Source organism: Malus sylvestris, chromosome 5 (genome assembly GCF_916048215.2).
Source record: "Malus sylvestris chromosome 5, drMalSylv7.2, whole genome shotgun sequence".
NCBI lineage: Eukaryota > Viridiplantae > Streptophyta > Magnoliopsida > Rosales > Rosaceae > Malus > Malus sylvestris.
Genome location: NC_062264.1, coordinates 28,263,531 through 28,279,579, shown reverse-complemented (window position 1 = coordinate 28,279,579; position 16,049 = coordinate 28,263,531).

The window sequence follows — 16,049 nt, the reverse complement described above, 5'->3', positions numbered from 1 at the left end:
TCTGATCCAAAAAGAGTTTCTATTCTGATTCACTTACTGGCACTACTGCCATCTACCCAATAAGACCTGCTATTCTGCAGGTCTTCTACTTTCATACCAATCCAATCTTACTCTTCTTTCATTTGGCCATATCTACCAACATTATTACCCATATCCAGCTTGTTAACCATACATATTCCGCTGCATTTTTTCCCATATTCTTCCCATTTGCAGTATCTCTGCAAAACCCAGAAATCTTTCCACAAAAAAAAAAAATATACTACCCAATACCCCATAAGCCATACCCGTTGGAATCACCCAACAAATTTACCCATAACCTCTGAGGCAGTAATAATGGGTGACTCCAAGACCACTGTTTCAGCTACTGTTACTCAAAGTGATATGTCTCTACATATCACCCCAGACAAGTTGGATGGGTCCAACTATTCCTCATGGTCCCAAAGTGTCCGCATCTACATCACTGGCAGAGGTAAATGGTCTTATGTCAGTGGAACAAAAATGGCACCAGCAGAAGCTGATGCATTGTATGCTATATGGGAGGAAGAGAATGCCATGGTTCAATCTTGGTTACTCAACTCCATGACCAGAGATGTACAAGCCATTTTTCTCCGACTCTCTACTGCAAAAGATGTTTGGGATGTTGTTACCCAAACTTACTCAATTGAAAAAGATGCATCAAAGTTATACGAACTTCGCCGTCAAGCACTGGCGACTCGCCAGAATGGAGAACCTTTATCTGCATATTATGGTAAACTTCAGCAAATATGGCAAGAAATTGATTTCTTGCGTCCTGGAAAATTGAAGTGCGTTGATGATATTGCTACCCGAGAGACAGAAATTTCGGAAGAAAGATTGTATGATTTTCTGGCTGGTCTTGATCCTCATTTAGATCATGTTCGCAGTCAAGTTTTGACTCAAACAACTCTGCCTTCTGTTCGTGCTGCTTATGCTCTTGTGAATGCTGAAGCAAGTAGGCAAACCATTATGTTAGTTGGCCCACAAGTGGAAGGATCCGCCATGGTAGCTGCTCCGTCTCGATTTCCCCGTGGAGTCTCCAATTCTCGATTAGGTGGATCCAAAACTACTGATACAAGGAAGTGTACTTATTGTGACAAGGATAAGCATACTAGAGACACTTGCTTCAAGCTGCATGGATATCCTGATTGGTGGGTTCAAAAGAAGGAAAATCAAAAGAAAGGCATTGGTGGATCACAAGCACACCTGACACCAACGCCTTCCATACCTCGGGTGGATTAATCTACTCACTTAGTTTCTCCAACTACTGCTTCTACTTCCTTAGTCGATGCAGGTAACTTTGGTTTTGCCTTGAACACTAAAATTGTTCCTCCCAATAAACCTTGGATCATTGATTCAGGGGCTTCTGACCACATGACCAATAACTCTACATGGTTTGTTTCTCACACTACTCCACCTTTAAATACCGTTAAAGTTGCTAATGGTATTTCTACTCCAGTGCTTGGAGCAGGCTCCATCTCATTAACACCAGGCTTATCTCTCTCATCTGTTTTACATGTTCCTAATCTTTCTCACAATTTGCTTTCCATTGGTAAACTTACAAATCAACTAAACTGTCTTGCCATCTTTTCTCCTACCCATTGTTGGTTTCAGGATATTCGAACGAAAGCATTGATTGGTCATGGTAGAGAGAGGGGAGGTCTATACTACTTGGACTTACCACCAGATTGTGAGAAGATAAGTTACAGTTGTCAAGTGGAGGCCAAACAATTTGAAGCTTCTGAAAAAATTTGGTTATGGCACAAAAGATTGGGACATCCTTCATTTCAGTACCTGCAATATCTATTCCCTTCTTTATTTTCTAAAGTCAAGGTTTCTGATTTCCATTGTGAAACTTGCATTCTTTCTAAAAATCATCGTGTCTCATTTCCTTTAAGTTCCCATAAAAGTAATGTTCCTTTCTCTCTTATTCATTCTGATGTTTGGGGACCATTTCATATTCCTACTTATACTGGTGCTAAATACTTTGTTTCTTTCATTGATGACTGCACTCGAGTTTCTTGGGTATACTTACTAAAAAATAAGAGTGAGGTTATGTCTATTTTTCCAATCCTTCATCAAATGATTCAAACCCAATTTCATGCTAAAATTCAAGTCGTTCGATCTGATAATGGGAAAGAATATTTGAATTTATGGACTTGGAACATTTTTTCAACAACACGGTATCATTCATCAAACATCTTGTCCACATACTCCTCAACAGAACGGTATAGCAGAACGTAAAAATCGTCATCTCTTGGATGTGGCTCGCTCTTTATGTTCTGCTATGCACGTTCCTAAACGTTTTTGGGGTGATGTCATTCACACAGCTGTTTTTCTTATCAATCGCATGCCATCACGTGTTCTCCACTTTCAAACACCTATCCAAACCCTTTCCCAATATCATTCTCTTCCTTCACTCCTTCATATTCCTCCAAAAGTGTTTGGTTGTGTCTGCTACGTTCACGTCCCCATGCAAAATCGTGATAAGTTGGATCCTAGAGCCATCAAATGTGTGTTTATTGGCTATTCTGCTACTCAGAAAGGGTATCGATGTTACTATCCTCCCACTGGGAAATTTTTTGTCTCTATGGATGTTACCTTTCGGGAACACGAGGCATTTTTTTCAAAAGAAGATTTGGCCACTTCTCTTCAGGGGGAGATATGGAGTAAGGAGGAAGAGAAGTTGCCGCTTGACATTGGTGATGAACACTTGTCTGATGTCGGTGATGGTGCAAATTTGCCTAATGATGAGGCACAAGGTGAAAAAATATTGAAGGTGTATGAGAGGACAAGAAAAAAAGGAGATAAAGAAAAAAAGGATGATGAGATAGACCACCCACAGACAGATCTCCAAATTGACCAACTCTCTGACCAATCAGCTGCTACTCGTACGAATTATCCTGAGGTAACCACTCATTCTCCCTCTCTTCAGCCTACTATATTTGATGAGTCCAATCATGAGATTTCATTAAGTGATGATCCAAATGATTCAAATGAACCACATCGTGAGTCTCAGGGTTCTCGTTATCCTATTCGAGAAAATCGAGGGATACCCCCTGTTCGTTATGGTTATTCTTCTACAAAGGGTATTCAATATCCTATATCTAATTTTGTTTCATCTCATCGCTTGTCAGACTCTTATATATCTTTTGCAAACCAATTGTCATCAGTCTCAGTTCCTAATAAGTTACAGGATGCTCTTAAAGATCCAAAATGGAAAAAGGCTATGATTGAAGAGATGGAAGCGCTTCGAAAAAACTCCACTTGGGAACTGGTTGCACTTCCTGAAGGCAAGAAACCTGTTGGGTGTAGATGGGTGTTCACAGTAAAGCATAAAGTTGATGGTTCAGTGGAGAGGTACAAGGCTAGACTGGTAGCCAAAGGTTATACTCAAACCTATGGCATTGATTATCAGGAGACATTTGCTCCGGTAGCAAAGATCAACACTATCAGGGTTCTTATGTCATTGGCAGCAAATCTAGGGTGGCCTCTACGACAGTTTGATGTAAAAAATGCATTTTTACATGGAGACTTGGATGAAGAGGTATACATGGATCTTCCTCCAGGATTCACTACCACTTGCAATATTGGCAAAGTATGCAGGTTAAGAAAGTCCTTGTATGGATTGAAACAATCACCAAGGGCATGGTCAGGTTCGCTCAATCAATGAGAAGTTATGGGTTCAAGCAAACTCAAGCTGACCATACCTTATTTCTTAAGCATGATAGAGGTAAACTTACAGCCTTAATTGTTTATGTGGATGATATGGTGGTTACAGGTAATGATGTCGAGGAAATTCAAAAACTTCAAAAGTATCTAGCCAAGGAATTTGAAATGAAGGACTTGGGTACTCTGAAATATTTTTTGGGTATTGAAGTTGCAAGATCAAAGCATGGCATTTTTCTTTCTCAAAAGAAATATGTTATAGACTTATTAACTGAGACTGGGATGTTAGCTTGTAAACCTGCAGACACACCAATTGAGCAAAACCATAGATTGGGAGACTATCATGATCAAGTTCCGGCTAACAAGGAAAGGTACCAAAGATTAGTTGGGAGGTTGATTTATTTGTCTCAAGTCAATTTATGCACAGGCCAAGTGAAGCCCACATGGATGCTGTACAACACATTCTCAGGTATTTGAAGTCTGCCCCTGGAAAAGGCTTGATGTTTTCCAATCATGGACATCAAGAAGTTGAAGGGTACACTGATGCAGATTGGGCTGGGTCAGTAACTGATCGCAGATCGACTTCTGGATACTTTACATTTGTTGGAGGAAATCTAGTTACTTGGCGCAGTAAGAAGCAACATGTAGTGGCTAGATCCAGTGCCGAAGCTGAATTTAGAGGTATGGCACATGGTGTGCAAGAATTGTTATGGCTCAGGACTTTGTTGAGATAATTAGGTTTTAATTCTGCAAAGCCATCAAAACTTTATTGTGATAACAAAGCTGCCATTAGCATTGCTCATAATCCAGTTCAACATGATCGTACTAAACATGTTGAAGTGGATAGGCACTTTATTAAAGAAAGGTTGGTTGATGGTACCATTAACTTGCCTTATGTGAAGAGTGATGACCAGCTAGCAGATATTTTAACAAAGGCAGTGTCAAGTAGGATTTTCCATCTTTCACTCAGCAAGTTGGGCATTCGAGATATTTACGCACCAACTTGAGGGGGAGTATCAACTAAAAGCAGCCATGAGTATTGGATGGCTAGTCAAGTTAGGCTAGTCAACTTTCTTTATGTAAATTAGGCAAGTTAGGTAAGTTAGGCAAATTAGGCAAAGTTAGGTTTTATGACTTCTTTCTTTCCCTATATATATGTTCATCTTGTAATGAGAAATAATCATCTAATATATCAAGGAATTAACTCTATTTTGGCAGAAATTTTGATGTCTACAAATGCTCCCACTTCAAGGAGACTGACTTTGATATGTCCTGTTACTGTTGCCGCCAGAGAGCTGACCTCATATTCGCAATGCCCCGAGTGATTCTGAAATGTCCATTGCTTGCAATTTTGAAAAAGATCCTCGTACGAACAAACTTGCATTTACAGGGCAGCAACATCTAGCAAATTGGAACAGTTGACCAGTCCGTTAATATGATCATTTGTAAGCTTCTTAAAAGCCTAAAAGGATGGTCCTTTCGGAAACTGACTTTTGTTTATGGCATAGTTAAGTTAGCCGTTTGTTTCATATAGCAAATTTCCTTTTCTGTTCAATTATTTTGAGTTGGAATCGAGTGTGCATTCCTCATTATTTCTAGTATGGAATGAGTCAATCATCCACTTCGATATCTTATTGAGAAAAAAAATGGGGATAGTTTTATGTATTTATATCCAGTGTCTACTTTTACCACCTGCAAAAGTAGGGATAAAAATACTTAAAAATACTTGCAAGAGTACATGGTTATCGTAGTATAGCAGTTCAAACAAGGTCGTTTTCCATAAAGATTAAATGAATAATTTGTATTTATATTAATTCATAGCTAATTATTTAGAACAAAGTTCGAAAATGTTGGTTTTGGAATTTAAAATAATAAAAACGAATTTAAATAAAAATAATTAAATAATTGACAAAGTAAAGAAAGCAAAAGATAAAGGTTTTGGAAAACAATTTAAACACTAAGGTTTTGCTATCATCATTAACAATCATACGCAATTTTACCAATTACTTATGAATTTCTACATACATGCTTTAAAAATTAGGCTTTCCTAATACATATTTTCCTCGTGATGTTCAAGCGAAAACGTATATCTAACATATAACTTGTCTGTGATGTTCAGATCAAATATAAACATGCAAGACTCATTAAGCTATGTGAAAACCCTTTGAAAAACCATGCAACCCTTAAGAGCGTGATGTTCGCCTTAAGTGAACTTACAATTATTAACCACAAGAAGCCAGTGCCAATTTAAGGGTGATGTTCCAACAGAAATTGCATCAAATTACTTTTTTAAAAACCCTAATGGTTGCGAATCACTAAGACAATTGTATAGTTTAATCACGGTGATTAATAATTCAAAACAAGCATGCATCCATTCATAAGAAAATTAATAAAATCACATATCCATGTTAAGGCTCAAGGCAACGCCCTAGCAAAAGAACTAGTTACAAACAATCATAATAAAAACTAAAGAAAATATATTAAATAGAAAAAGGATTGAAAACACCTTAAAGTAGAAAATCGTCAATAACCCTAGCAATTCTCTTTGTCTCCAAGTCGCATCAAAGAGAATGTCTTTTACCTAGGGCCAGCCAAACCTTTTTAAATCCCCCTAAAACCAACGCACAATCCCTAAAAACCAGGTCCTTTATTCTAACTAGGAAACTAAGAATATTAATAAAATATCTTAGAAAATAAAGTCCTAATTAAGCTAGGAGAATCTGCCAAGTACTTGTCCAGCCACGTTTTATCCTCAAATATCCTCCAAATCCGGCCCATATAGCTTGTTTTGAAGATCGGGACATTCCAAAACATCGCTATTCCAGCACCGCGCATCGCTTTTTTATTTTATCACCAGAAAATAACCACTTGGTAGAAAAATCTGATATTTTGGTACGAACAAGTTGAGAGACACATGAACGTCCTCCAATTTGAATCACTCTAAAATTCGTCCGTTTCATCATGTTTTACTCCAGAGGAAGTTGAATGTCCTACGTTAGAAATATAAGTCAAAGTATCAAAATTCTTTCAAAATATACTAAGAATAGGGTTAAATATACAATATAAAATCTACTCATTAAAATACCCCCAAACTTAGCTTTTTGCTTGTCCTCAAGCAAAACAAATCTAGAAAACTAAAATAAAAACTAACAAACTAAAAACTTAAATAAAATTTAGCTAAAACAAAATTTTCACTTTCAAGTTGCAATCAATAGAAAACATTAAAAATTAGAACATTTTTTTTCAAAAGTTCCAACTAATCCCAACAGAGTCTAAGCCACTTAGAATCAATTAGAAAAGAATTCACAAACTTCCTTCGGTGTAAAGTGAACCAACAAAGTTAAGGAGACTCAACTAAAACTCTTATCCCTCGTCTTCTTTATTTAACACTTTGCATATTAACTTCACATTTTTTTTTCTTTTTCAAATTTTCTCTTTTCTATTTTTTTTTCTTTTCAATAATAGCGGTAGTTGTGCAATGTCACTTCCCTTAAGCTTTCGGTCCAACCCATATAACGAGCTTTAGGTCAATGACTCCCAAACAACTAGGGCTTTAGGGCACTAGGTGTAAAACACCCTTAAGGACTTACTAGCTCGAGCTGAAAAGGCTACGAAATCAACTAACCATCCTGCCCCATGCCAAAACTCTACTGTTTGACGCAAGAATCACTGCTGATTAGACATGACTTGCCCGGTTACTAAGCAAAGCCTCGGATGGAACAATTATTACTTTATAACAAATACTAAACTTTACTTTATTTAGAACAAAATTTAAAAATTAACTTAGACGAAAAGTAAGTGTTTCAATCTCACTCCCTCCACAAACTATGTTGGTGTGAATGTGCAAATTTTCAAAGTATAACTCATGATTTAGTGTCTAAGCAACGATAAATAGAAAAGACTCTAGTGTGAGATTAACTGTGACAGCCCGTCTCGGAAAATTATTCTTGAAGGTGGGAAAAGACTAAAATGCCCTTGAGCATTTGTGGCATTGTGTAGTCTAAGTTTTGTATGAGGACCAATGTGCTAAGTCCCTAATATTTTGGAACCAATTAGGAACTTAGACTTGGGTTGTTTTCTTGTTTGGTTGGCTGAAACTGGACGACACAAACACACATTCTCTCTCTCCTGTGTACACTCTTTCTCCCGTATACACTCTCTCTCATCCTTCTTGAATTTCTCTTCTTCTTTCATACCAGTGTACGGACCATTCTCAAATCCTTTTCAAACGTTGCATATCGAAGGAGTTAAGGTCACTATTGTCTTCCTGGTGACTCCACAAGTCGAGTGGTACTCTTACTTCGACTTGAAACCTTCGAAAGGCCCGAGAACCGTAACCCCATATTTTGTGCATTGTTCATGCACACGTAAATGCGAAGGTTTCAATGATTTTGGAGGTTATAGGAAGCTTAAGGACGTATTCACGTAGGTCGGAGAAGAAAAACCAAGTGATTTAGACGTTGGGAAGTCGAGATCAACGAGTTTGAAATTTGGCCGAATTATCGAAGCTTTTTTCCGGCTAGATCCCATGATTATTGGAGCTTAAAATTGGTAAGAATGTATTCTACTCGTCATAAGCTTCATTTTGGTACAAGTTTCATGAATTTTGGTTGAGAAATGAAGAAGATATGAAGTTTTAAAGTTTTTCCAGAAACCGGCAAAATTTCCCAGTTTCCGGCGAGATGCAGACGGCAGCGGACGACGGTCGTTGGCGAGGTCCACCGGAGAAGAAGGAAGAATATTCCGTCAAAGTTGACAGAATATTCTAACGGCGTCAAGTTAGTTTTAACGGAATATCCTAGGTTTTGAAGGAATATTCCTGATGGCGTTAATTGACACCGTTAGTGTGCCAAACACGTGCCTATGCGTGGACGGCACACGTGGCCATGCCTTGGCCGGCACATGAGAGGTCGAAAAAAATTTCTAAAATTATGGGGATGATCCTGAGGTTGAGTAGATCATGGTTGTATATTCATATACCCAAAGTGAGCAATATATAAGAAGTTATTACCTAGTTTCGTTTATATGCTTTAAAATAACGTTTTTATAGCTATTTCTCATATAGGCAAGACCTATCCGAAGGACGAGCGTAACCAGGCTAGGCGCAGGGGATACGACCCGACTACATATCAGTTAGTGAGCTTTCGTTTTCCGTATATACCTATATAATGAGTATTTTCCCAGAAATACGTTTTAAACAATTTTATGAAATGAAATGTCATGCCAAATATGATTATGCTATATGTATGCATTGTGATATATATACATATATACACATATTGGGATTCGATGCCAGCAACACTCAGGTAAGTTCGGGTAAGCTATGTGTTACCTTATGTGGATTGTTGAGATGCATTGTTAGCTCATTAACCTGCACCCCGGTGTTAGTGCTCCCGCCTATAGTTAGGGGCACGGTCCTTCACGTGATGTTCACCTCCTGCACCACACACTCATTTTGGATCCAAGTTAGGTGCACAGTCTTATCGTATAGACCATTTTTAGTGGGTTTGACTCATAGGTGACCTGTAATCATTTGCACAGCTTCACGTGATCGTAGCACTAGAGCGTATTGTTATACACCCAACATGTCGTATAGACCACTATAAGTAGGTTCAACTTGTGTACAAGCATGATTTATGAGCTAGAGTTCAGTTGATGTGATAATTGCATTTATCATCGCATTAGACTACTTACCAAGATATTTGATTATGTGGCATGGCATATTCATGATTTGAATTCGTATCGTGATGATGAATTATGTTGAGATATAGTATATGTATATACTATTTTTCTGGGAGATTATACAGGTTTTATGGCGAATGGATAGAACGTTTGATAATAAAATGGTTTTAGAAAAGCTTTGTTTTTGCCCACTCACGTTTTTTGTTTTGCGCCCCTTCAGGAATTAGGTAGCATTTGTTGGTGGCTCACGAGGACTCTGGTGGAAGTTCTGACAGTACATCACTTATGTAGGAACCCTTCGAATATTGTTTAATTAGTAATTCTTATGCTTGACTGCACTTAGGCTAGTATTGCTCTGATTATGTAGTCACACTTAATTCCGTTCTTGCACCTTAGCTTATCTAGCCATTCTGGATGATTGGTTTTTATTCATTTGTAATTTCTATATTATATCGCTTCTGCAATGCGCACATGGTTACGTCATGCTCACGTGACAGCCAGCACGTCTCGACTTCGGTCGGGGTGTGTCATTAGCCTTCATCATATCCACTTGTTCTAACGTTTAAAATAATCTATGGATATTAATTTAAAAACAAAAAGTTTTTAAACGACACAAAATTTAAAAATCTAAAATTTCATATTTCCCATCCCAAACTTAAATCACACATTATCCTCGAAAATAAAATAAGAATAAAAATTTGATAAAAAGAGTAAACTACAGATAAAACAACATGAACTTAAATAAATAAACTAAACTATATAAAAACATGAAAAGAAAACTAAAGAAAGAAGGAAAAAAATAATAACTAAAAGAAAGTGACTTAAAAGAAAAGCAAAATAAAAAAAGAAAAATAATAAGTAAAGAAAGAACCTGGGGTTTCAAACTCTGGAAGAGGAGGAACAAAAGGCGCTGAGCCTTCACGTGCACGCACTTGTGCTGAGCTTTCCCATGCAAGCCTGGGCAGTGGCTGATGGGCAGCATAAAAATAAAATAAAGATAACTTTAACGAAAAGCTCTTGGTACTGTTTATTTTAACGAAAAATTACATTTTTACACTAAAAAGTAAATTCTGGTACTATTCATTTTACCCTTTATTTTGTTCTTATCATTAAAACTCAAAGTTTTCAAGTCATTTTCATTAGTTTTCCTTAAAATAAAAAAATTGATAAAAAATAAAAAATAAAAAATAAAATGAAGTGGGCCGCGAAAAAAAAAAAATGCAGGCCGACATAACGCAGCACACTTGGCTGCAAGCATGGACTCAAACGCATGCTACACATGTGCACCAGAAACCCTAGCTACCTTAATCCAACATTGGATGCTCTTTAGAGCAACTTCAATGTTGAAAGGCCCCCTACTTTCTATTGAATCCTCTCTAATAAACAGTAACTGCCTTTAATGAACAATAATTACATTTTGCACTCTACCATTAACTGAATAGCCATGACAATAGACAATAAAATATTAGTATTTTTTATTTTATAAAAGAATACAAAATAATTTTATTTGTAATTTCGGACAAGATTTTTAATCATACTCATTGCGCCACGTGTCATTATCCGAAAAAACAATTTTTGGTGATAGATTTCGATAAGATTTTTATCCAATGTCGTTGTGTCACGTGTTGTTACCTTTTCAGAATCGTTGAGGATAGATTTCCGATAAGATTTTTAACCAATCACGTCACGCCACATATCACAATCTATTTACAATCTTTGAGGATATATTTTGATAAGATTTTTAACGAATGACGACATTCCACGTGACATTATCTACAACCTAATCCCTTACTTTTCCTCCATATAACCTACCATTCATCCTAAGAAATCACACACCAAATCAAAATCTCTATTATTATTCATAGTTTCTGCTTCCTTCTTACAATGTCTTATTCTTCAAGGATGTTGTGGGAAACCGATGAGCAAGAGAAATAATTGTTTAAGCAAGGGGAATAAATGTTCAATCTCCAGGTGAGCGAAAATGAGATGGAAGAGGATGAGGATGAGGAGTGTAGAAGGAGAGATGACGAAGCAAGAAGCTAAAGAGCCTCACATACTCGTCGAGTCATTCAAGATGTGGCTCAGATCTTCAGGCCCAACCATTTTGCAAACATTGATAGAAGCAGGCAACGACGAAGTACGAATCTCTTGGACTATTATTTAGTCCGTAATAATGCATTCCTTGATACGTACTTTAGACGTCGTTTTAGAATGGAACGTCATTTGTTCAACAAAATCATGATTGTTGTTTGCAACCATGATTCTTACTTTGTGCAAAAGAATGATGCTTTTGGTGTTATGGGTCTCCTTCCTGAGCAAAAAATTATTGCTGCCTTGTGGATGCTTGCATATGAAGCATCTGCAGACCAAGTGGATGAGATAGCAAGGATGGGGAAATCAACCATTCTTGAGTCCATGATGAGGTTTTGCTCCGTAGTTAAAGCTATCTACACCACATAATACATCCGAAAACCTACTCAATGGACTTGCAAAGGCTTCTGAAGAAGGGTGAGATGTGAGGTTTTCCTAGGATGATTGGAAGCATCAACTGTATGCACTGGACCTGGAAAAACTGTCCAAGTGCATGGTAAGGAGCTTATGGGGACATAAAATGAGCAAAAAGTATCATTTTAGGGGCGGTGACATCATTTGATACATGGATTTGGCACGCTTTCTTTAGTGTTCCAAAAGCTCAAAATGACCTAATGTCCTTACCCAATCTCCAATGTTCAACGATGTCTTGCAAGGAAAAGCACCAAGAGTCACGTATTGGGTCAACAAACATAAGTACCACGGACCATACTACCTAGCATACGACATTTACCCAAGGTGGACATCGTTTGTCAAAACAGTGCCACGTCCGCGAAGTGAAAAGGAAAAACACTTTGCAAGCTATCAAGATGGGTGTAGGAAGGATGTGGAACGTTGTTTTGGTATCCTCCAAGTTTGTTGGGCGATTGTCAGGGGTGCTGCCAGAATATTTGATTTTGTGTTGCTTCGATCCATCATGCTGACGTGTATCATTCTTCACAACATGATTGTGGAAGATGAGTACAATTGTGATGTCGTTGATGAATATGAGCCAACGACTGGGCATCGATTCTTTCGTTCTTTTTCCACCAATTTTCTCAAGAAAAAAAGGTATATGAATAAGACTCCATATTTCTCACAACTGCATCTTGTTACCCCTAATTGGATCATGAGTAACTTCAGCCCAGTTAGAACACAACGTAACATCTTCAATTAGTGTCCAATTCGTACCTGCATCATTAGTCATTTTGTTGGAAACCTATTGGATTGAAACTTTGAGAGAAAGATTGGAATGTGGTTTAAAGTATTTGAGAAAATATGAAATTATGGTGTAAGTATAAGATAATGAGAAGGTATTTATAGAAAAGTAAAATCCATTTTTTTTTAAATTCGGATTTTTTAATTAATTTTTAACATTTTTATGAAATTTTTATGAACTTAATTAATTTATGCCGTTGGATTAAAAAATTTTGAAATCCAACCCTCAAGATTGTGCCACATGGCACAACAGTAACATTTATGATTTGTTTTCCTTTTTTTTTTAAATGTTTAAAGGCGAATAACATGGACTGTTGATCTGAAATCCAACGGTTGATATTGAGCCATGTCATCTAGCCATTTGGGGGAGGGTTTAATTTTTTTTTGACAGTTGGAAATCCAACGATCGAGAAAAAGTATCCGTTGAAATCTAACGGTCGAGAAGGTGCCACGTGCCCTATGAAACGGTAACAAATCAAACTTTGGACCGCGGGCCCCACCGACTGAAAAGCTGTCGATGACACTCCCACACGCGGCTGACGCAAATTTTTTTATAATGTGGCTAACGTTACCCTGACATTAGCCTTGCATTATATGGCCTCAGGCTCTCGGGCCTGTGATTCGAGCTGAGCCTCTCATTTGGGCCCTCCCTCAGCCCAATTGCCCGCATGGGCTTGAGTAAGGAGCTAGGGCTATTGGGTTGCAAATGGAGCCTGGCCCCTTGGCTATTGGATACGCTTGACTTGCTCTTATGCACTCGTCTCAAGCCCATAGCCGAACGACTCTCTTCATCTCCCCATTTCAGACATTTTGGAATGTGTATTATATTATTTTTTTTCTTTAGAAACCCTAAGCCTATCTCTCTCTTTAAAGTGAGAGATGTCTCTCATTTCTCCAACCTCAAGCCCAGCGCAGATTATTTCAAACCTTCCATTTCACAGCAGCTCCTTCATCTCTCGAAGCTCTCCATCTCTTCTGCAGCTAATAACCCAGCAACACACACCTCCGTGTCTCTATAACCCAGCCATGGTGGAGTGAGCTGAAAAAAAAAGGTATAAATCTTTGTCCCTGCAGCTATTTTGGCCCCTGATTGGTTGAATCTATGAATGCATGGATCAGCCTTCAGGTGAATGATTATGTCTCTGTATATTACTGCATCCATATCTTGCTAATTTGTCCAACATGCTCACGGATTTGTTCTATTTGTTTGCATGTTGAATACGATGAGTGTGGAACAAAATACTTGCATGGTTGAATCCGGGACTTAGGCATGAACAAAAGTACTTATCTGTGCTGCCTGGATCCCCCACCTCCAACTTGTGTTGTAATATATATAGACTTTGGATGCGGTCCCTAGTTATGAATATTCTTTGAATGAAACCTTGTTGGTTTTTAATTTTTGAACGAAAGCCTTGAAATTAATGTGATAAGTTATTTATATGTATGTTACTATTTTTTTAAAATTAAAAATTGAAATTTATAGTTGTTTATATTAATGAAATTTTAAATAAAAAAACCAAAATTTGTGGGATTAAAAATATTAAAATATAAATATACTCTGTGTGTGTGTGTCAACACGGGTACATTCATCAAAATTAACCAAAAAATTATTGTACCAAAACATGGGTACATTCTTCAAAATCACAAAAAAAAATAAAAATAAATAAATAGTAGGCTTAATAACATTAGTAAATTTCTTCAATTAAACTTGACATGAATACATTCTCAAATCAAAGAACAAAGAATGTACCCATATAAGTTTAAAAATGGATTAGAAAAAAAATTGAATAGATTTTATATATAAAAAGGGGTACACTTTACATATAACAAATTAGTATATTTAAGAATGAGTACATTTTAAGATTAAAAATTTGAAAAAATTACATGAATGGGTACATATAATTAGCATGAGTACATTTATGTCACAGCCCGTCCCGAAATATAGAGTATTTTATGCTCGATAGCGTGGAAATGACGGTTTTGCCCTTGAGCGTTTATTGGTGATGTGTGTGTATGGGCCAAGAAATTTGATCAATTGCCTTATTTCCTATATATTTGGATCCAATTTAAATTGCAGGGTTGTTTAGGACCAATTGGGTGGCCCTAAGTTGTAGCCCAATAGAAAATATGGCAATTTAACATTGCCCAATCAGAACACACACACACACACACACCCACAGGTACACACCCTTTTCTATCACTCTATCTCTCTCCCGATTCTTCCATTTCCGTACAACTGTACGGATGAACTCCAAACTAACCTATTTCTTCACGGATCGACGTCAAGGAGCTTGCTTTCATGTTCCCTGTAAGCTTCTGAATTCATCCATGTCCTTAGTTGAACTTGGAAGCTTCGAAAACTCGAGAACCAGAAACCTCCTATCTGGGGTACTGTTCATTCGAACGTAATTGTGGACGTTTCAAGGAGTTTTAAGGTCCTAGGAAGCCTTAGAACTTGTTTGCGAAGCTTGGGGAAGGAAGTTGGAGTGTTTTGGACGTAAAGAAGCTCAGGTTCGACAAGTTCAGTTTTTAGCAGGATTTTCGAGGCTTTTTCCGGCGAGATCCAATGATTTTTGGAACTTAAAAGTGGTAAGAATGTGTTTTACTCATTGTAAGCTTCATTTTGGTATAAAATTCATGAATTTTGGTGAAGAATTGAAGAAGATATGACGATTTGAAGATTTTTCCAGTTTTCGGCGACGTTGAAGGCGACTAGCGAGGCTCGCCAAAGAAGAAGACGGAATATTCTAATGGTGTCAGATAATGCTGTTAACTTCTGTTAAGGTTTTAACGGAATATTCTTAACGGCGTTCACTGTTTCGTCCAGCATGCCAGACACGTGCCCGCGCGTGGGCGGCATGTGTGGTCGTGCCTTGGCTGGCGCGTGGCGGCGCGTGGGTGGTCAGAATTTTTTTCTAAAAATATGGGGATGTTCGTGGTGTTGTGTAGGTCACGATGGTATATTCAAATACCCAATTTGAGCAATGTATGAGAAGTTATTACCTAACTTTGTGTTTGTGCTTAAAATAACTTTAATTTAGTTGTTTCGCATATAAGTGAGACTTATCCAGAGGACGAATGATGTCAAACAAGACTCGGGGGTTACGACCCTTCTACATATCAGTGAGTGGGCTTTTGGTTTTCAGTGTATATATACACTTGGTATTTTCCCAAAAACACGTGTTTAATTGAAATGTGATTTAAATGTCATGTCATACTTGCGTTATATTTTAGTATATGCATTAGCGTAATTATGCATAATGTTGCATGATGCTGCGGAGGCCCAGGTAAGCTACAGGTAAGTACATCATGGTGATAGTGATTACGGTGAGTATGATTATGTTGAGATGTAGTTAGAGCTCATAAACCTGCACCCCGGTGTTAATGCTCCCGGC